This window comes from Emydura macquarii, unplaced genomic scaffold (assembly GCF_026122565.2).
Source record: "Emydura macquarii macquarii isolate MOO-44397 ecotype Brisbane River unplaced genomic scaffold, CSIRO-AGI_Emac_v2 contig_1790, whole genome shotgun sequence".
Taxonomy (NCBI): domain Eukaryota; kingdom Metazoa; phylum Chordata; order Testudines; family Chelidae; genus Emydura; species Emydura macquarii.
Window position 1 is genome coordinate 12,482,849 of NW_027131927.1, and position 18,052 is coordinate 12,500,900.

Below are 18,052 nucleotides of genomic sequence, written 5' to 3' on the forward strand. Positions count from 1 at the left end.
GTCTGGGACTTAAGGGTTCTTAATTCAATTAACTATGTGAGGAATGAGGTCCAGTTGAGAAACAAGCACCCTGATTTGATCAGAGGTAGGCTCCGTTTGGATTCACCTGACAGAAACACCAGCCAAAGTTTTCAAGGGTGTCTAGGGATTTTGGGAGCCTCCACTCTGGGGTGCCCAACATGGGACATTTTAAAGGGGCCTGATTTTCAGAAAGGGCTGAATCCCCCTACACTTTGAAAATCAGGACTCTTTGCGGTACTGTGACAGGGCCACCTTCTCCTTGCTTTGGACCACCTTAAACAGTCTGGATACTTTCCAAGTTCGTAAGCACCTATGTGTTATGTATTAGGGCTCTCTGCCAGTTCATCAGTACAACCTTGTGCTGCACATACAAGTGGACATGAACTGCCCCCTTAGCCCGCTCTCTGGGGAGGGAAAGGGAAAGATGTCCTCATCCTGAGATCCTGTATCCCCGCCAGCTTCCCCACTTCCACTCGCTTCCTCTCCTTTAACTGTTCCCAGCTGATGGGTTGATTGTTCTCATGAACTCATCAACATCCTGCCTAATTAACACATTGAGGGTAAATAACTAGTCTTTTAGTGACCGGAGTGCTGGGGTAGCTCTTGGCTCCTAGCACTCTGTCACAGATGTCAAGCTGAGAATCCAAAACTGTGCCAGTATCACTAGCACCTTTGAAAGTCATGGCAGCAGCCAGCAAATCGCAAGGGTCTGCAGCTCAGGGTCCACTTGTGATAATGTCCAGGACCCATGGAGAAAGTGATGAACCACCAATGAGGGCGTTCTGCTAATAGGTTCTGTCTGCTAAATGCAATAGAGGGGTTGATAATGTGAAAAGAAGGCAATTTGGTGGGAATGATATAAAATTACTGCAGGATGAACTTGCCAACGGACACAGAGTCAGTTGAAGTCAAGAAGATTTTCCCCCCCCCCAATATTTTCATTGATTTTCAGTTTTGCACATAAGCAAAATGTGAGTTTCTCAATGGTTTTTACAATAGTGGCACGTTTCTAGACCTGGTCCAATTTTTTTTTAAACCACGTTGTTCATTTATTTATTTGTTTGGCAGAAAAATGCAGTTTCTTCAACTCCAAAATATTTTGCAAAAGGAGTTTGATTTTGAAGACCTTTTTGATTTTTCTTATCAAGAGCCATTAGAAATAAAACAAACGAAAACTTTTCTAAGGTGGTTGTATTTTGTCTTTCAAAAACCAAACAGCTTCCAGTCTAAACAAACGTGACAGTGGGAGGAAAGACATGGGTGCTGTGACTTGGTGCTTCCATGAACCATCAGCAGCAGAATGAGAAATAGAACATGGGTTGCTTGACTTACCCATCAGCAGCAGCACTCTACCCATGGGAACACCTGTTCAAGTGAGTCCATTTTTATTTGGTAGCATTTCTCACCCATTTTGCCCAGCTGTGACTGCACACAAGGTGCATAATCAAGGGGGAGAATCATGTTTTAAGAAATCTCAGGGCCTTCTCATTTTATTTACATTAGCTTTGCACGGGTGTATCGCCATGGATTTTGATGGAGTTTCTTTAGATTTACATCAGGTTACATGAGATCAGAATCAAGCCTATGGATTTTCAGGGGAACCCTCTAACTATTGCTAGGGATATTTCCTGGAATTCATCATCATCAATAAGGTTAAGATATTGTAATAATTATTTTTAGTAAAAGTCACAAACAGGTCATGTGCCATAAACAAAAATTAATGGGAGCTCTGACCTGTCTGTGACTTTTACTTAAAATAATGGAGGAGGGAATGAATCCCTGAATCCCCTTGGGGGGGACTGACAGCCACAGCTCCACTGCAGTGGGGGGGGGACAGCCCCGGCTCCAGACCCTGCCAAAACTGTGGTGCAGGGGGGTACTACAGTGGTTCTGGCTCCAGAGGAAGCTGTGAGGGACAGGCTGTGCACAGCCCCGGCTTGAGTTTAAGCCGCGGAGGGAAGATGGGGCTCTCAGCCTCAGTTCCTGCCCCAGTGGCAAGGAGGGCACACAACCCCATCTCCTGTCAAAGCCGTGGGTCAGCGCACACAGCCCCGGCTCTGCCTCCACCTCTGCCACTGACAGCTGAAGCCATAGTTATGGAAGTACAGTAAAGTCATGGAATCCGTAAGTCCCCTGACCTCTGACTAAATTGTATCTTTAATCATTGATAATGAAATAAAACACAAATTGAAGAGATTGTGAAATTGAAGATGGGTTTATAAGATACTAAGAAAATGTATGTCAACTGTTAGATACAGGAAAGAAAGAAATATATGTGATGTTTGTTGATTTTTTATTCACTTGCTGAATTTGATTTTTTCTATTTCAGAACTATTTGAAAAAAAATGTTGATGCCTTTTTCACCATGGGATCTACTTGGGAGTCAAGAACTCTGTTCATAGATATTGGCAACCCACTGCCCTGGGACATACAATCATAGAAGTGTAGAACAGGAAGGAACCTCGAGAAGTCATCTAGTCCTGTCCCTTGCACTCAAGGCAGGACTAAGTATTATCTAGACTATCCATGACAGGTGTTTGTCTAATCTACTCTTAAACATCTCACATAATGGAGATTCAACAACCTCCCTGGGCAATTCATTCCAGTGCTTAACTACCCTGACAGGAAGTTTTTCCTAATGTGCAACCTAAACTGCCCTTGATGCAATTTAAGCCCATTGCTTCTTGTCCTATCCTCAGAGGTTAAAGAGTACATTTTTCTCCCTCCTCCTTGTAGCAACCTTTTATGTACTTGAAATCTGTCATGACATCCCCTGTTATTCTTCTCTTCTTCAGACTAAACAAACCCATTTTTTTCAATCTTCCCTCATAGGTCATTTTTCTAGACCTTCAATCATTTTTGTTGCTCTTCTCTGGACTTTCTCCAGTTTGTCCACGTCTTTCCTGAAACTAGCTCCCAGAACTGGACACAATACTCCAGTTGAGGCCTAATCAGCGTGGAGTATAACAGAAGAATTACTTCTTGTGTCTTGCTTACAACAGTCCTGCTAATACGTCCCAGAATTATGTTTGTTTGTTTTTTTGCAACAGTGTGACTTTATTGACTCATTTAGCTTGTGATCCACTATGACCTCCTGACCCTTTTCCATACTGCTCCTTCCTATGCAGTCATTTTCCATTTTGTGTATGTGCAACTGAATGTTCCTTCCAAAGAGTAATTTGTATTTGTCCTTATTGAATTTCATCTTATTTACTTGAGACCATTTCTCCAGTTTGCCCAGATAATTTTGAATTTTAATTCTATTCCCCAAACCACTTGCCACCCCTCACACCTTGGTATCATACACAAAATGTATAAGTGTACTCTCTATGCCATTATCTAAATCACTGATGATATTGAACAGAACTGGAGCCAGGACTGATCCCTGCAGGACCCAACTTGATATGCCCTTCCAGCAGGTCTGTGAACCACTGATAACTACTCTCTGGGAACAATCAGTAACTCCATCTAAATTGTATTTCCCTAGTTTGTTTATGAGGTGGTCATGCAAGGCAGTATCAAAAGCCTTACTAAAGTACTACATCTACTACTTCCCCCCATCCACAAGGCTTATAACCCTGTCAAAGAACGCTATCAGGTTGGTTTGACATGAATTGTTCTTGACAAATCCATGCTGACTGTTATTTATCACTTTATTATCTTCTAGGTGTTTGCAAATTCATTGCATAATTATTTGCTCCATTATCTTTCTGGGTACTGAAGTTATTCTGACTGGTCTGTAATTCCTGGGTTGTCTTTATTCCCCTTTTTATAGATTGGCGCTATATTTACCCTTTTCCCAGTCCCCTAGAATCTCTCACGTCTTCCATGACTTTTTGCAGATAATCACTAATGGCTCAGATATCTCCTCAGTCAGCTTCTTGAGTATTCTAAGATGTATTTCATCAGGCCTTGGTGACCTGAAGACTTGTAACTTGAATAAGTAATTTTTAACTTGTTCTATCCCTATTTTAGCCTCTGATCATTGTCACTGGCATTCACTAAATTAGATGTCCAATTGCAACTAAACTTTTGGTGAAAACAGAAACAAAACCAGTCATTTAGCACTTCTGCCATTTCCACATTTTCTGTTATTGTTCCTCCCTCTACCTCATTGAGTAACGGGCCTACCCTGTCCTTGGACTTCCTTTTGCTTCTATGTACTTGTAGAATGTTTTCTTATTACTCTTTACGTCTAGCTAATTCAATCTCATTTTGTGCCCTGGCCTTTCTAATGTTATCCCTACATACTTGTGTTATTTGTTTATATTCATTCTTTGTAATTTGACCTGGTTTCCACTTTTTGTAGGACTCTTTGTTGTGTTTCAATCATTGAAGATCTCCTGGTTAAGGCAGGATGGTCTCTTGCCATTCTTCCTATCTTTCCTACATGGTGGGGTAGATTGCTCTTGTGTCTTTAACAATGTCTCTTTGAGAAACAGCCAACCCTCTTGAACTGTTTTTCCTCAGACTTGCTTCCCATGTGATCTTACCTACCAGCTCCCTGGGTGTGCTAAAGTCTGCCTTCTTGAAACCCATTATCTTTATTGCACTGTTCTCCCTCCTACCATTCCTTAGAATCATGAACTCTGTCAACACTTTCACCAAGGTTGCCTTCCACTTTCAAATTCTTAACCAGTTCCTCCCTATTTGTCAAAAGTCAAATCTAGAACAGCCTCTCCCCTAGTAGCTTTCTCCACCTTCTGAAATAAAAATGGGAATGAGTGTCTCTGAAGCAGTACTTCACCTATGAACTATAATACTTTACACACAGGTACAGCGTCTGCTGCAGATAAATTTTGTTTAAAGTGGATTTCATTCTTCTTATAGTGAAGCTTTCACTGCTTATAGTGAAGTCCTATTGCACTCCTAGCAGATTACACTGCACAAATCCCACGTAACAATAACCTTCCAGAGCCCTGCCAACATATACAGTTGTCAACACTGCCTCTAAGTACACGAGGTGAAGAGCAATCAGTCCACTGATTGGGGTGCTAATGTTGGAGAGTGGGATTCAATTCCTTCCTCTGCTAGATTTCCTTTTTGACTTTGCACAAGTCACTTAGTCTGTTAGTGTCTCAGTTCCGCCACTGTAAAATGGGGCTATTAGTACTTCTCTACCTCACAGGGGGTACTGTGAGGCTAAATATATTAAAAGAGTGTTGAGGCTTTCACATATTACCGTATTGGGAGCTGTATAAGTACTTAATATAGATGGAAGATGAGGAACTGTTTGAATAGGAAGGCCTTTGCCTGTCAGAGAAACTGCTAAGAATAAAGGTTCATGTGAAGAGAAGAACAACATATTTTAATAAGGACATGCTATCTGGAAAACTGAGGTGTAAGTCTACAGCGCTCTAATGTCCCATGCACTAACTGTATGTGTGGGTCCAGCTACCACTGATGAAATGTTCCCTGGTGTACACTTATAAATTGTGGTTTGAAATGCAGGTGTGCTCTAAGAGAGGCCTACAAGAGGTGCTTCGATTGGTTGTAGTCACTATCATCTTCCAGCTGTGGGCGGAAAGAATATATTGTGCTGTACATGCTGTGCAAACCCTGAATTCTGTCTGTGTGCATATAGCAAATATCTACTGGGGAGATGGCACATCAGTTCTGATCCTTAAACCTCCCACCTGCCCAAAAATATTCTTACGCTAGTAGGAATATGGGTCCTCTCCACCCAAGATGGTTAAAAATTCGGTAAGTAGCCAACCGGTTTTGGGCAAGTCAGGGGGCTAGGTCTGGGGTGGAGGGGAAGGTGGCTGAATTTGTCTTAAAAAATCAAAACGAGTTGAAAGTGTCTTGGTATAAAAATATTTTTCTTGAGTTATTAATTATTTTTATTAGATGCTCTTGTGCCATGTGACATGTGGAAAGCCACTGTTTTTAGCTCTCTCTCTCTGTCATATTTCTTGTTGTTATACTCTGTTTCCATGACAGCAACATCTTTCTTACAAGTTTCCTTTTAAGTCATCTGTTGTCTTCATCTTTTCTGTTTTCCCCCAGGTGATATCCAGTGACGGGCCTGTCTAAGAATAGTTTTGACATCTGTACAACATGTCCAAACCATTTCAGCCTTCCTTCTCAAATCATTGTCTCTATAGTCTGTTGTCCAATCCCATGCAACACATCAGTGTTGGTTACTTTGTTCCACCAGTGCACACCATCATCTTCTTTGCAAGCATCTCTGCTGGAATGCATTAAATTTCCTGTTATCGGCTTCTACACATTTGCCATATTCCAGAAGCATACCACAATGTATGTGTCACAATGACTTTATGTAATGTTATCTTGGTGCTTATCTGAATCTCCTTATTTTTCCAGATATTTGTCAATCCAAAAACGTTCCACCTCCCTTCTCAATTCTTGCTTCCATCTCTTTATGGAGTGCCCATCAGCACTGATCATGCTTCCAAATATACAAACTCAACCATTCTGTATTCTTTACTGTCAAGCACATATGCATCATCATTGCTGATTCCTCTTTTAAAGATCATGTCTTTAGTTATCTTTTGGTGGATTCTTAATCCTACTTTGGCAGCTTCATGTTTGACAGTGGTAGTGGTCTTTTTCATGTTATCATCATCATCATCTGTGTGCAACAGAACAATGTCATCTGCAGAGTCGAAACCTTTAAGTTTTCCTCTACTCCCCATAACTCCTGAATCTTCCTTTGATGTTGCTTCTTGCATCCCATAATGTATCAGAATACCAAAAAGGAGGAAGTGATAAGATGCAATTCTACCACACACCTTTCATAACCAAACCAAAATTGATTTCTCCACTTCCTTTCCCTACACAGTATTTTGAACCTTCATACAGCATCTTGGCAAGTGGCACTAGCTTTCTAGGAAGCCCATGTTGCCACAAGATCTTCCATAGCAACTCTTTATGAGTGCAGTTCAAAGTGTGGGTGAAATCTATGACCTTCAGGATTAATCTCTGGTAAGCAAGCCATTTCTCAATCAATTGTCTCAGGGTAAAGATGTGATCTACACAAGATCGTTTTGGTGTAAGTCTGCTTGCTCAGTACACTGTTTTTCCATTTATGATCAGTTTGATTCCATTCAACTGTACACTACCAAATACTTTGAGTATGGCATTATCACACACCACTTGGCTATCTTTCCTTGATAATTTAGAGATCATGCCTTTCTTCCAATCCTCTGGGCAGGGGTATTGTGTACAATTTTCGGTCCCCCTTCGCCACTACAGAAAGGATGTGGACAAATTGGAGAGAGTCTAGCGGAGGGCAACAAAAATGATTAGGAGGCTGGAGCACATGACTTAGGAGGATAGGCTGAGGGAACTGGGCTTGTTTAGTTTGCAGAAGAGAAGAGTGAGGGGGGATTTCATAGCAGCCTTTAACTACCTGAAAGGGGGTTCCAGGGAGGATGGACCTAGGCTGTTCTCAGTGGTAGTAGATGACAGAACTAGGAGCAATGGTCTCAAGTTGCAGTGGGGGAGGTCTAGGTTGGATATTAGGAAAAACTTTTTCCCTAGGAAGGTGGTGAAGCACTGGAATGGGTTTCCTTGGAAGCTGGTGGAATCTCCATCCTTAGAGGCTTTTAAGGCCCAGTTGACAAAGCCCTGTCTGGGATGATTTAATTGGGGTTGATCCTGCTTTGAGCAGGGGGTTGGACTAGATGACCTCCTGAGGTCTCTTCCAACTCTAACCTTCTATGTCTCTAAGTCTCTCCTTTAAACTATATTAGAAAGTTTATGTATTTCATATATTAACTCATCCTCTCCAGCTTTAAGCATTTCAGCAGTTATTTTATCTTGACTAGGCACTTTGCTATTTTTTAAGCTACTTAATCACAAGAAACTTCTGCTTCTGAAATTTCTAGCAGTGAAATATTTAATTCTTCACATTCATCAGTTAGAATCGTTGCCTGTGGTTGCCTGAGTACTTCATTAAATTGCTTTCACCATTGTTTCTTTTGATCTCTTTCCATTGACGACAACCTTCCATCTTTCATTTTTATGATACCTCTATGACTCTGGAACCATGATAATCATTTACAATAAACTGTTTCAGGTATGGAGTCACCTCTCACTGCTGCTTCTTTGACTTGGCATGTTTTTTTGTCAAGCCACCCTCCTCTTATCTTTCCAACATAACATCTTTACTTCCTCTACATGCCCCTGGCGCAGCATACATCATTGTTCTTGTTGTGTCACCTGTGCTTGGCACTTGAAGGCTTTTCTTTCCTCAGTCAGTTTCCAAATGAATGGCTGTATCCATTCTTCTTCGCTTTATTCTCTTGGTTCAAGTAAAGTTGTTACAGCCTCCTGGCTAATGCGAACCCATTGTTCCTCTATATCATCATTCATTACCTGTCATTCTCGAAATCCATTTGAGAGCTGGATTTTAAAATTCCTCCTGATTCCTGAGTCAGGTAGTTTTTTAACATCAAATACTATATCTCCCTTTTCTTATTAGTTTGTCTGTTTAGCTTCATTCTAACTGTTCAGATGACAAGATAGTGGTCACTTCTAATGTCGGCGCTTGTAAAAGATTGTGTATCCAGCAGCAATCACCTCCACTGTCTGCTGATGGCAATATGACTTAATTGTTTCTCAGTAATTCCATCAATCAACTTCCACATTAGTTTGTGTTTCTTGCACTGAGGGAAAAGTGTTCCCTCAACGCACAGGTTATATGTATGTATTGCACAGCTTGATGACTCTTACCATTGCCTGTGCACCCCTCAGTTCCATGTATACCCATTGTAGTGAGGGGGTGTTGCCTCCCTCCCAGACTGACAGGGAGCACCAGACCAGGCCTGTGAGAGAAGCAAGGGGGCAGGACAGGAAGTACAAAAGAAAGGCCCAGGAGTTCAGTTGGTGGGTGGCTCCCAGAGGGAAGGACATCCCTCCTGGCCCTCCAGAGCTGCCTGCGGCCTGGTACCCAGGCGAGCTGATTGAGACCGGGTACCCGGGGAAGCAGAACAGGGCCGGTATCTGGGTGCAGGCGAAGGAGCAGCACGAGGCCTGGAGCCCAGTGGTACCTCCAGATCTACCCACCCTTTTGGACCCGGTGATCCCGAGGGGCGAGGACCTGGAGGAGTTGCCCGACACGGACACGGACGAGGTGACCCTACCGGAGCCAGATCTGGAAGAGCTGCCCCTGGAAGTGCAAGAGGACGATGGTGGGGCATGGGCCCTGACTGGGCCAGACCTGGAGGAACTGCCCCCTGCTGACGGCCCCGAAGAGCTGCCCGACTTGCCACCCCCAGATGAGATTGAGGGGTTCTACAACCTGCCCCTCGGCACCTACCCCAACGAGGGCGACAGGACACCAGGTACTTGAGGGACAGGGGGAAGGAAGTAGCCCAGGGGAGGGGCCACCTGGTCTGGGGACCGGGAGCCGGACGGTAACTCAGCGTGTTGCGGTTGGGACCCCGCTGACTCCTTGGCATACCCCTCAGCCACAGCTAGGGACCTGGGCTGGGAAGCAGTGGAGTAGGGTGAGCCCATGTCCCCCTCCCCCTTCCCCGGCCACACTGGTGGCCTTTAGACTGTTTGCAGCCCCACTTGGGGCCTTTGAACTGGTTGCAGCCCCGTCGTGGGCCTTTGAACTGTTGGATGACTGTTGGCTGCCTCGCCAGGGGTCTTTGAACTAGTTATGGCTTGGGGAATGTTCCCCCAGCCCCAACCTGGGACTACCCCTGTTGACGCAGGGTAATGAGGGGGTGTGGCCTCCCTCCCAGACTGATAGGGAGGGACGGCCAAGCCTTCTACACCCATGTTATGCTCAGACTCAAGGTTCTTGTTACCAATGTAGGCATTTATATCATCCATATCCAAAATGACATAAGCATAAACATGGTTTATTAGGTCTTGCAATTTGTTGTAAAAATGTCTTTTGCTTGTTAATCATGGTCACCGATAGGTACATAACACTGGATAATAGCTACTTTACCATGATTTGTAGCAAAATGTTCTCTTATAATTCATGAGTTGAGTGGTTCACATTCCTGTAAAGCTTGTGTAGCCTTTTTGTGGAGGAATATTCTGATTCCCTCTAGGTGAGTATCATCTGACTTTCCTGAATAGCGATCTGCAATCCCATCTGAATGGAGTCTTCTGCATTTAGTCCATCTCATTTTGCTCACTCCAAGACTACCAATACAGAGATTCTGCATCCACAAGAATGGCAAATTCATAGTGGTGGAGAACTTGTAGCAAAACAGAACCAGCTGGTAAGATGTGGCTGAACTCTTGCTAACAAAAAATAGCTGGTATTTCACAGATTTATTTATTAGTCCTCTCTTATCTGATCTTAATGAGAGAAAAGCTGGAAATGTTAACACAAAATCCTGCCATAACCTGAAAAATATGTTGCGAGTTGGAACTGCACAAGGTTCTAAAACACAGATTCTTATAGCTTTTGCTTAACTGTTGATGGGGCTTTTCTTGTTTCTTTCACCTTTTCCTGGAATTAAATGACTTCCATATTCCTGGTCTCCAGCAAACCTTTCTTTGACTACAACGTGGCTGAACTTTTTACACTTCATTCTTCTTTGTTCTGGGCTGGTTTTTACTCACATCTCATTATTATTATTTGAAAAATGAAAAATCCTTCTCCTTCACACAGGACAGGAGTCAGTCAATTAGCACTGCTATAGTATAGAAGGGTCTCTGTCTATAGATGGTGAGGGAAGGAGAGGAGAAGCAACTGAGTGTATGTTTTCTTCCTAACAGGCACAGAGGGAAGAGAACCCAACTAATATAACTGATCTTCTAGTTCTCTACAAACTTTGGTCAAGATTTTCAAAAGTGCCTGGTGATTTTCAGTGCCTCCATTCTAGCATGCCCAATCTGAGACAGCCTGAGGGTATGTGTTTACTGCCATGGCAGCAGGTATCCATGCAGCGGCATCGATTGAGTGGGTCTGTGTAGACCCACTCAGTTGATTGCAAAGCACTCTTTCGTCAACTCAATTAGTCCACCTCCCCCAAAGGGGAAAGGCTGCATTGACAGGAGGGAGTCTCCTGCCGATGCAGTGCCACGAAGATGCTGCGCTATATGAACGGAAGTACGTTGACAGGAGCTAGGCAAGCCACACAACATAGCTTGTCTCCCTCCTGTCAACCACCGCTGCCAGCGTAGACCAGCTTTAATATTCAGAGGGTTGGTGTGCTCACCGCTTTCTGAAATCAGGCACTTCTAAAATGCCTCAGTCTGGACACATAAAAAGAGAAGCACCCAAAATCATGGGGCACTCTGGAAAGTCTTGGCCCTTTATTCTTCTATTAACAGAAACTCTTAACATTTTAAAGGCAATATGGTCTTAATCTTAACAGCATTTTGTTCTCTTTTTTTGGCTTAAGAGTAACTATGATGCCTTTGGATGTACTTTTTCTTAAGTAATACTAGGCTTAGTGCATGCTGCTGTTCAGAGGCTTATATCTTTCAGTAAAGCATGTTGCATTTGAAAGAGAGACAGATAATTTCCAAAATGTATGTTTTACTGGCATGGCACCAACCATCATAGATTAAATGTACTATAGGTATTCTTTACAGGAGCTGAGTTTTTAATTTCAGTAAACCTAAAACGTTGAACAACTCAGCCTGCTATCAAAGTTTATTCTATTCAGAAGAAACCATCTGCTTTCCACCAAAAATCACTGTTTCCTTGATCTCCTCAAATTAATCCTGCTGTGATTAACTTCAATCCAATTAAAAAGAACATGTAGGCAGCTGTACCAGTCTGATTACTTGTGGACACTATAGCATGCTGCCTCGTGGGGGGAACCAAGTTCAGAGCTAATACATCAGGCTTGAAGAAACTGAAAGCATTGCTTCAGACTCTCATATCCCTGTCAAGGTGTGTATTAGGCAGTAATACTGTACTTGTTGTTTATGAAACATGTTTCAGGCAGGATCTGAAGGAACTTTATGGACCATCTTTATACATCCCCGCATGAAAAAGATATGTATTAGAGATGGGCCTCCACTGCATAGTTCATGCTAAATACGTGAGAGGAAATGTTGTCTAGTGGCTAGAATAGTGGACTAGGACTGAAAGAAATGAGGTAAAGTCCCAGCTCTGGAACTGACTTGGGTATGAATTTGGGAAAGTCACGTCCCTTCCTACTTCTTGTAGGGTCAGTTTAAAAAAAAATCGGAAAGATTCAAAATAATCACAACACTCAATTTCAATATTTTGAAATGACTTTTTTAAAAAAAAATATAGAAATTTAAGCTATTTGTAGTGAGAATTAAAAAAAAGGCCAATTAAAACCTTATTTCAAAAATCACAATGTTTTTATTGACCTGAGCTGATTTTTTTTGTCAATTCATGAATTTTTTGAGATGGGAAAATTTTTGAATTTTCTGAAATTTCCCCAAGATGGGAAATCTATTTCTTGTCCAACTCTAGTCCACATTAGGGATTGTACATTGGTTAAAACAAAACACAAATGCAGATAACAGACACAGCTATACTGTTTAGAAAAGGCCGTGACTCACAATTGCCCTTTGTGAACCCAGGCAACAAAACACCACACTCCTTTATGCTTGCCCAAACTTCATTTCCTGTTGATGTTTTAGCTTTATTTGCACAGGCTCTCAGCACACAGTCATTTTGTGTTGACACTGTAATATTTCTGTTACTAATGAAGCTGATTTCATTTAATCTTCCAATTGAGGGGAAAGAGTCAAAGAGAGGGGAGAATAATGAGAAAAGAGATGAGGGTGGCTTGGAAGACAAAAAGGATCTAGGGTGGGGAGAGAGAGATAACAATGGAGAATAATGGAGGTGGCAAAAATTGAGTAGAGATGAAGTAGGGTGAAAGAGAGGAAGCACCATGGGGAAGTTGGCACAGCAGGTTGAGAAATATATTCTTTATTAAATATTTTGAAAAACCCACAAATGTATCTTTAAAAAAAGTCAGATTTTTGTGTTTCAGTCAAACTACAAATGTATCAACAAAAACAAATGTTCTCTCCAAAATTCTTGTCTCACCAAAAAACAGAGACAATTTTTTTTTTAAAGCAGCTATACAGAAATAAAGAGGGGAAGAAGGGTGTGGAGAATGTCTTACAGGCATGAGGAATGAAGGAAGATCTTACATGTAATGCAAACAATTGGGCTGGACTAGAATGACACTGGGGTTCAATCCAGTTCATCTCAGGATTTTTGGTGCGACTGCAAGTCATTAAGGTCACGACTGTTAAAAAAATAGGTGCCTAGAACTGGTAAAACAACCCACCCATTGTCAACAAAAAAAAACCATCCAAAATATTTAGTTATCTTCCAAAAATAGACTTTCCAATAAAAACCTTATAAAAAAAATCCAAGTGTTTGGCTGGCAGTAAAAGGGCCCTGTCACAGTTCAGGGCAACTGCACCTGTATCCCCCCTCTATGGCCCACCAAAGTTACTTACCCTAAGACTTATGGCTTCCCAGCTCACATCTCTCTCCTTCCTGACCAAAGTATTTCCAGGCTGCACAGTTTCGTCCCCATAAATTCTCTACCTATGTGAATTTCCCAGCAACTCAGACTGCTTAAGCAGGCCTGCTTTTTTTCTCCTCAAAGACTACAAACAATATTACCATGGCTATAAGGTACCACGCAGCTCTTCCTAAGCAAGCACATTTTTCTTAAGGTGAAAGCATTACAGAGAAAACTATTAAAACCATAAACACCTCCGTGTGCGCTAATAAGTTTACCAGAGATCTACCCCAACTCCAACAAGGGACCTAGCAGAAGTCAGAGCTTCAAACCCCACCCAAAGGTTTTTCCTGTGGTTACTTCAGAACCACTTTGGCTCAGAACAAGAATGCCCCTAGATCTGGGAGTCACTCCCTTATATAGTTTGGGACTCTGACCTTTTCTCCCATAAAACGTGATCAGCAGACAAGATCCTCCCCTAAGGGTGAAGCTTCAAAAGGCTGAGTTCTTGCATTACTGGTGGGGGTACATTTTCATACACCCCAGATTTCCTGGGAGGCTCACTTAACTTTAGATATTCATTCTGGCCTGAAACATTGTTTCAAATAGTCTTTTGAAGCTCATAACATTTCCCAGGGTTTACATTAGCCAGATCTCCTCTCTGGAGAAGTTACATACAATCCCACAATAATATGTAAACATTTGCTATTTAATACAATCAACTCCCAAGACACTTCAACTTAATTGAGTAGGGTTTGTCCAAGATATTACAGGAAATTGCCATTTCTGTCACAGGTCCCAACTCTAAAATCCATCTTCAGCCACCTAAATAAGCAACCTGAATTTCAAAAGTGATAAGAACCCAACAGCTCTCACTAAATCCAGCAGATGCCTGAATAGGGATATAAACACCTAGCTCAAGAGTCCCATAATTGAAAATATTGGTCTGTATAATTATAGGGTAACCATTAGTTAATGCTGACATTTTAATGATTCTCACTGTAGAGATTTTCATTATTATGAGACAGTCCTTAATGCATCATAGTTAAGGTTGAGATGAGTCATCTTATAAGAGCTGATTTTTCTAAGGCATAGTAAAGTCCTCACCTAAAAATCAATGGGCCCAATCTCGTTCCCACTAAGAGGTTTGCAACGGCTCAGGGCCAGATTTACAAAACATCTCAGCACTTCATCTCAGCTAATCTCAATGTTTTAGCTCAGTAGCCAAACAGGAAAAAAGTTTCAGATGAAAAATAAATAGTTTGTTTGAAGATTCTTGGCAAAAAAAAAAAAGAAAGAAAAAGAAAAGCAATTTGATATCAAATCAAACAAAATGTTATGCTCAATTAAATTAAATGCTTTTTAAATAAACTAACTAAATAAAAGGGAATTCCAAAACATCTTTCCAAACCAGAAAATCAAAATGTTTAGTTTCAAGATTGTTTATTTCAACTGTTTTGACATTTCTTGTTTCTCCCCTTTCCACAAACTATTCACCGAAATAACCTGAATTCACAGATCGTATTGATCAACCTACATGTGCATTTTTCCATGAAAAAAACTATTTGCCCAAAAAATGTCACCTAGCAGGTCCCGTTTAGGCAGTGGTGTAGGTAGCTGGATTTCAAGTGTACTCAGTGGGAGCTGCTGACTGTTGAGCCTTCCTGAAAAATCTGGCCTTTAAATAGAAGCAGGATCAAGCTCAATATAAATGTTAAAAACTTCTATAGAGGATGGGGGAAAAAATTCCCCTCAGCTTGATTTCTGGCATGTGTTGGAAGAACTAACCCCTGAGTCTACAAGGCTGTAAGCTAACCAAGAAATACAATTTTAAGACAGCAGGAACTGAAGAACACTTGGGAGTAATGACTTCAGAACTCCAAATTAAGTCTGATAGCTTTTATGACTGAATGGTGGCACTACAACTCTGGGAATTTGCTTACTTTCCTTGAGCTCTGGGCTCCCATGTTAAGGCTTGTTGAAAAATAAGACCTGTTGCAGATAGTGGTTGTTTAATTGATTTTTAGCTGAACTAATGTTTCCATGGAATGCTACTTCAGTCTCTAGGGTATGGCTGGATCTGCGGTTTTTGTTTTTTGCTCTCTCTTTCAGAGAAAAAGCAAAAGCAGAGAATAATATTACTGCACCGATTTATGTACATGCAGGTTAATGCAGACTAATTTTCCAGCAGTTGTATAAAGGTGATTCAGTGCCAAGCTGTTCTTCAGTTTAATAGCTTCTGGGAAGCAGGGAGCACTCTTCCCAATGGAGCCACATTGGAAGAACTGGAACCGGTGCAATTTTTGTGCTAGTTCTAAACTAAATACTAGGACACTGATTCCCCAACAGCAGGAGAGTCTTATTAAATTAAAGCCCTGAGTCAAAGAAATATGCTTGGCTATTTTAGCAGCCAGGTAAAGTGTGCCACTATTGAGCCATGTAAGTTTAGTCCTCTGAAATTCTGGGAACAGATGGCATATATGATGCTAGTATTGATCTAATATCATGCAAGATAGAAAATTCAACAAGAAAAATGTAAAGTAATTGTTATGGGATTAAATCTGCTGATTATGCAGAAATAAAGCAACAATATGCTCTTTATTACTAACAATTTGTCCATATTCCTTTATGTTTCTATTATATGTGAAGCCAAGGTTTTCAAAACATACATTCTTAAAGTTAGGTGCTAAAGTCCATATTCAAGCACCTAAATTAATAGCCTGCTTTTCAGAGGGCTGAGCAATAAACCCAGTTAAAATATTCAGAATTTTCAATTGGGGGGGGAGGGGGGAGAGGGAAAGAAGGTGCAATGAAATGATCATGAGATTTTTCCTTCATTGTTTGGCCAGCTTTCTGCTTACTGTGGATTTCAGTGGGACTTCTCCAGAAGGGAAGCATCAGAAATATTCCCCCAATTGATTTCAGTGTATCCATTAAGTTCTCAGCAATTTTGTAAACCTGCCACTTATTTAGGTGCCTAAACATGGAATTAGATCTAGATCTTTTACCATATTAATTTAAGTGGGAGTGAGGCACTTATATACCCTTGAGGATCTGGACCTTAGAGCCTAATGTACACCTCCAAGTTTGAAAGCCTTCCCCTGTGTTTTTTATATCCAGGGTTACAGAGAAGTGCATCATAGAAACCCTTACATAATGCATGGAATTTTGTTTAATTCCTTTGGGAAGTCCTCACAATGCAGGATACAGCTTATAATTTTCATAGACAAAAAAGCCTACCAATCAGGGAAAAAGCAGGTCTGGTTTGACATCATACTTCTGCAATTTCTTGGGTAATTAATTAACAATCAGTGACATCAAATCCCAGAACATTATGTGTTAGAAAGATGTTTTGGTTCCTATTCTCCTCTGTTACATGCCTGCACAAATCAAGATTAACTCCCCAGAATCAATTAATATATACCAACACAAAACAGAGGAACTGAGAGGAGTATCAGTTTGAGGCTCCAATCCTGTAATGAGTTATACATCAGCAGACCCTTGAACCTGCACAGAGCACAAATGTAGTTAATGGGCACAGGAGACTGCTCCTTCAGACTCATTACAGGATGTGTTTAAAAGGATTTGTTTGTTTGGGGGTTTTTTTTGGCTAAAACTTGCATCATATCACAGGTGTGGCACTTCCTCCCGCCCCCGCTATTGACAGAGCAGTGAAAAGGGATGTTTTTCAAGTCTGATTGGCAAAACCGCTTTACCAAATTTCTCTTATTTTGGAAGTCTTGAAGTCAACTTAACAACAGATAGAACTACAGCTGGATGAAATTTTTTGTGCATTCCCCCCTCCAGAAAAAAGAAAGAAGCAGAATCAGCAACATAAACATTTAATGAGTGTGTGTTGATTTAATCACATTATCTCAGATGAAAAACATCCCAAATTTAAAAAATCAGTATTCTTATCAGCAAGTTAAAGAAGTATGGGTTGGATGAATGGACTATAAAATGGATAGAGAACTGGCTAGAGCATAGGGCTCAACGAGTAGTGATCAATGGCTCCATGTCTAGCTGGCAACCGGTCACAAGCGGAGTGCCCCAGGGGTCGGTCCTGGGGCCGGTTTTGTTCAACATCTTTATTAATGATCTGGAGGATGGGGTAGATTGCACCCTCAGCAAGTTTGCGGATGACACTAAGCTGGGGGGAGTGGTAGATACCCTGGAGGGTAGGGATAGGATGCAGAGTGACCTAAACAAACTGGAGGATTGGGCCAAAAGAAATCTAATGAGGTTCAACAAGGACAAGTGCAGAGTCCTCCACTTAGGAAGGAAGAATCCCATGCACAGCTATAGACTGGGGACCGACGAGCTGGGCAGCAGCTCTGCAGAAAAGGACCTGGGGGTAACGGTGGATAAAAAACTGGATATGAGTCAGCAGTGTGCCCTGGTTGTCAAGAAGGCTAATGGCATGTTGGGCTGCATTAGGAGGGGCATTGCCAGCAGCTCACGGGAAGTGATTATTCCCCTCTATTCGGCATTGGTGAGGCCGCATTTAGAATATTGTGTCCAGTTTTGGGCCCCCCACTACAAAAAGGATGTGGACAAGTTGGAGAGAGTGCAGCGGAGGGCAACCAAAATGATTAGGGGGCTGGAGCACAGGACTTATGAGG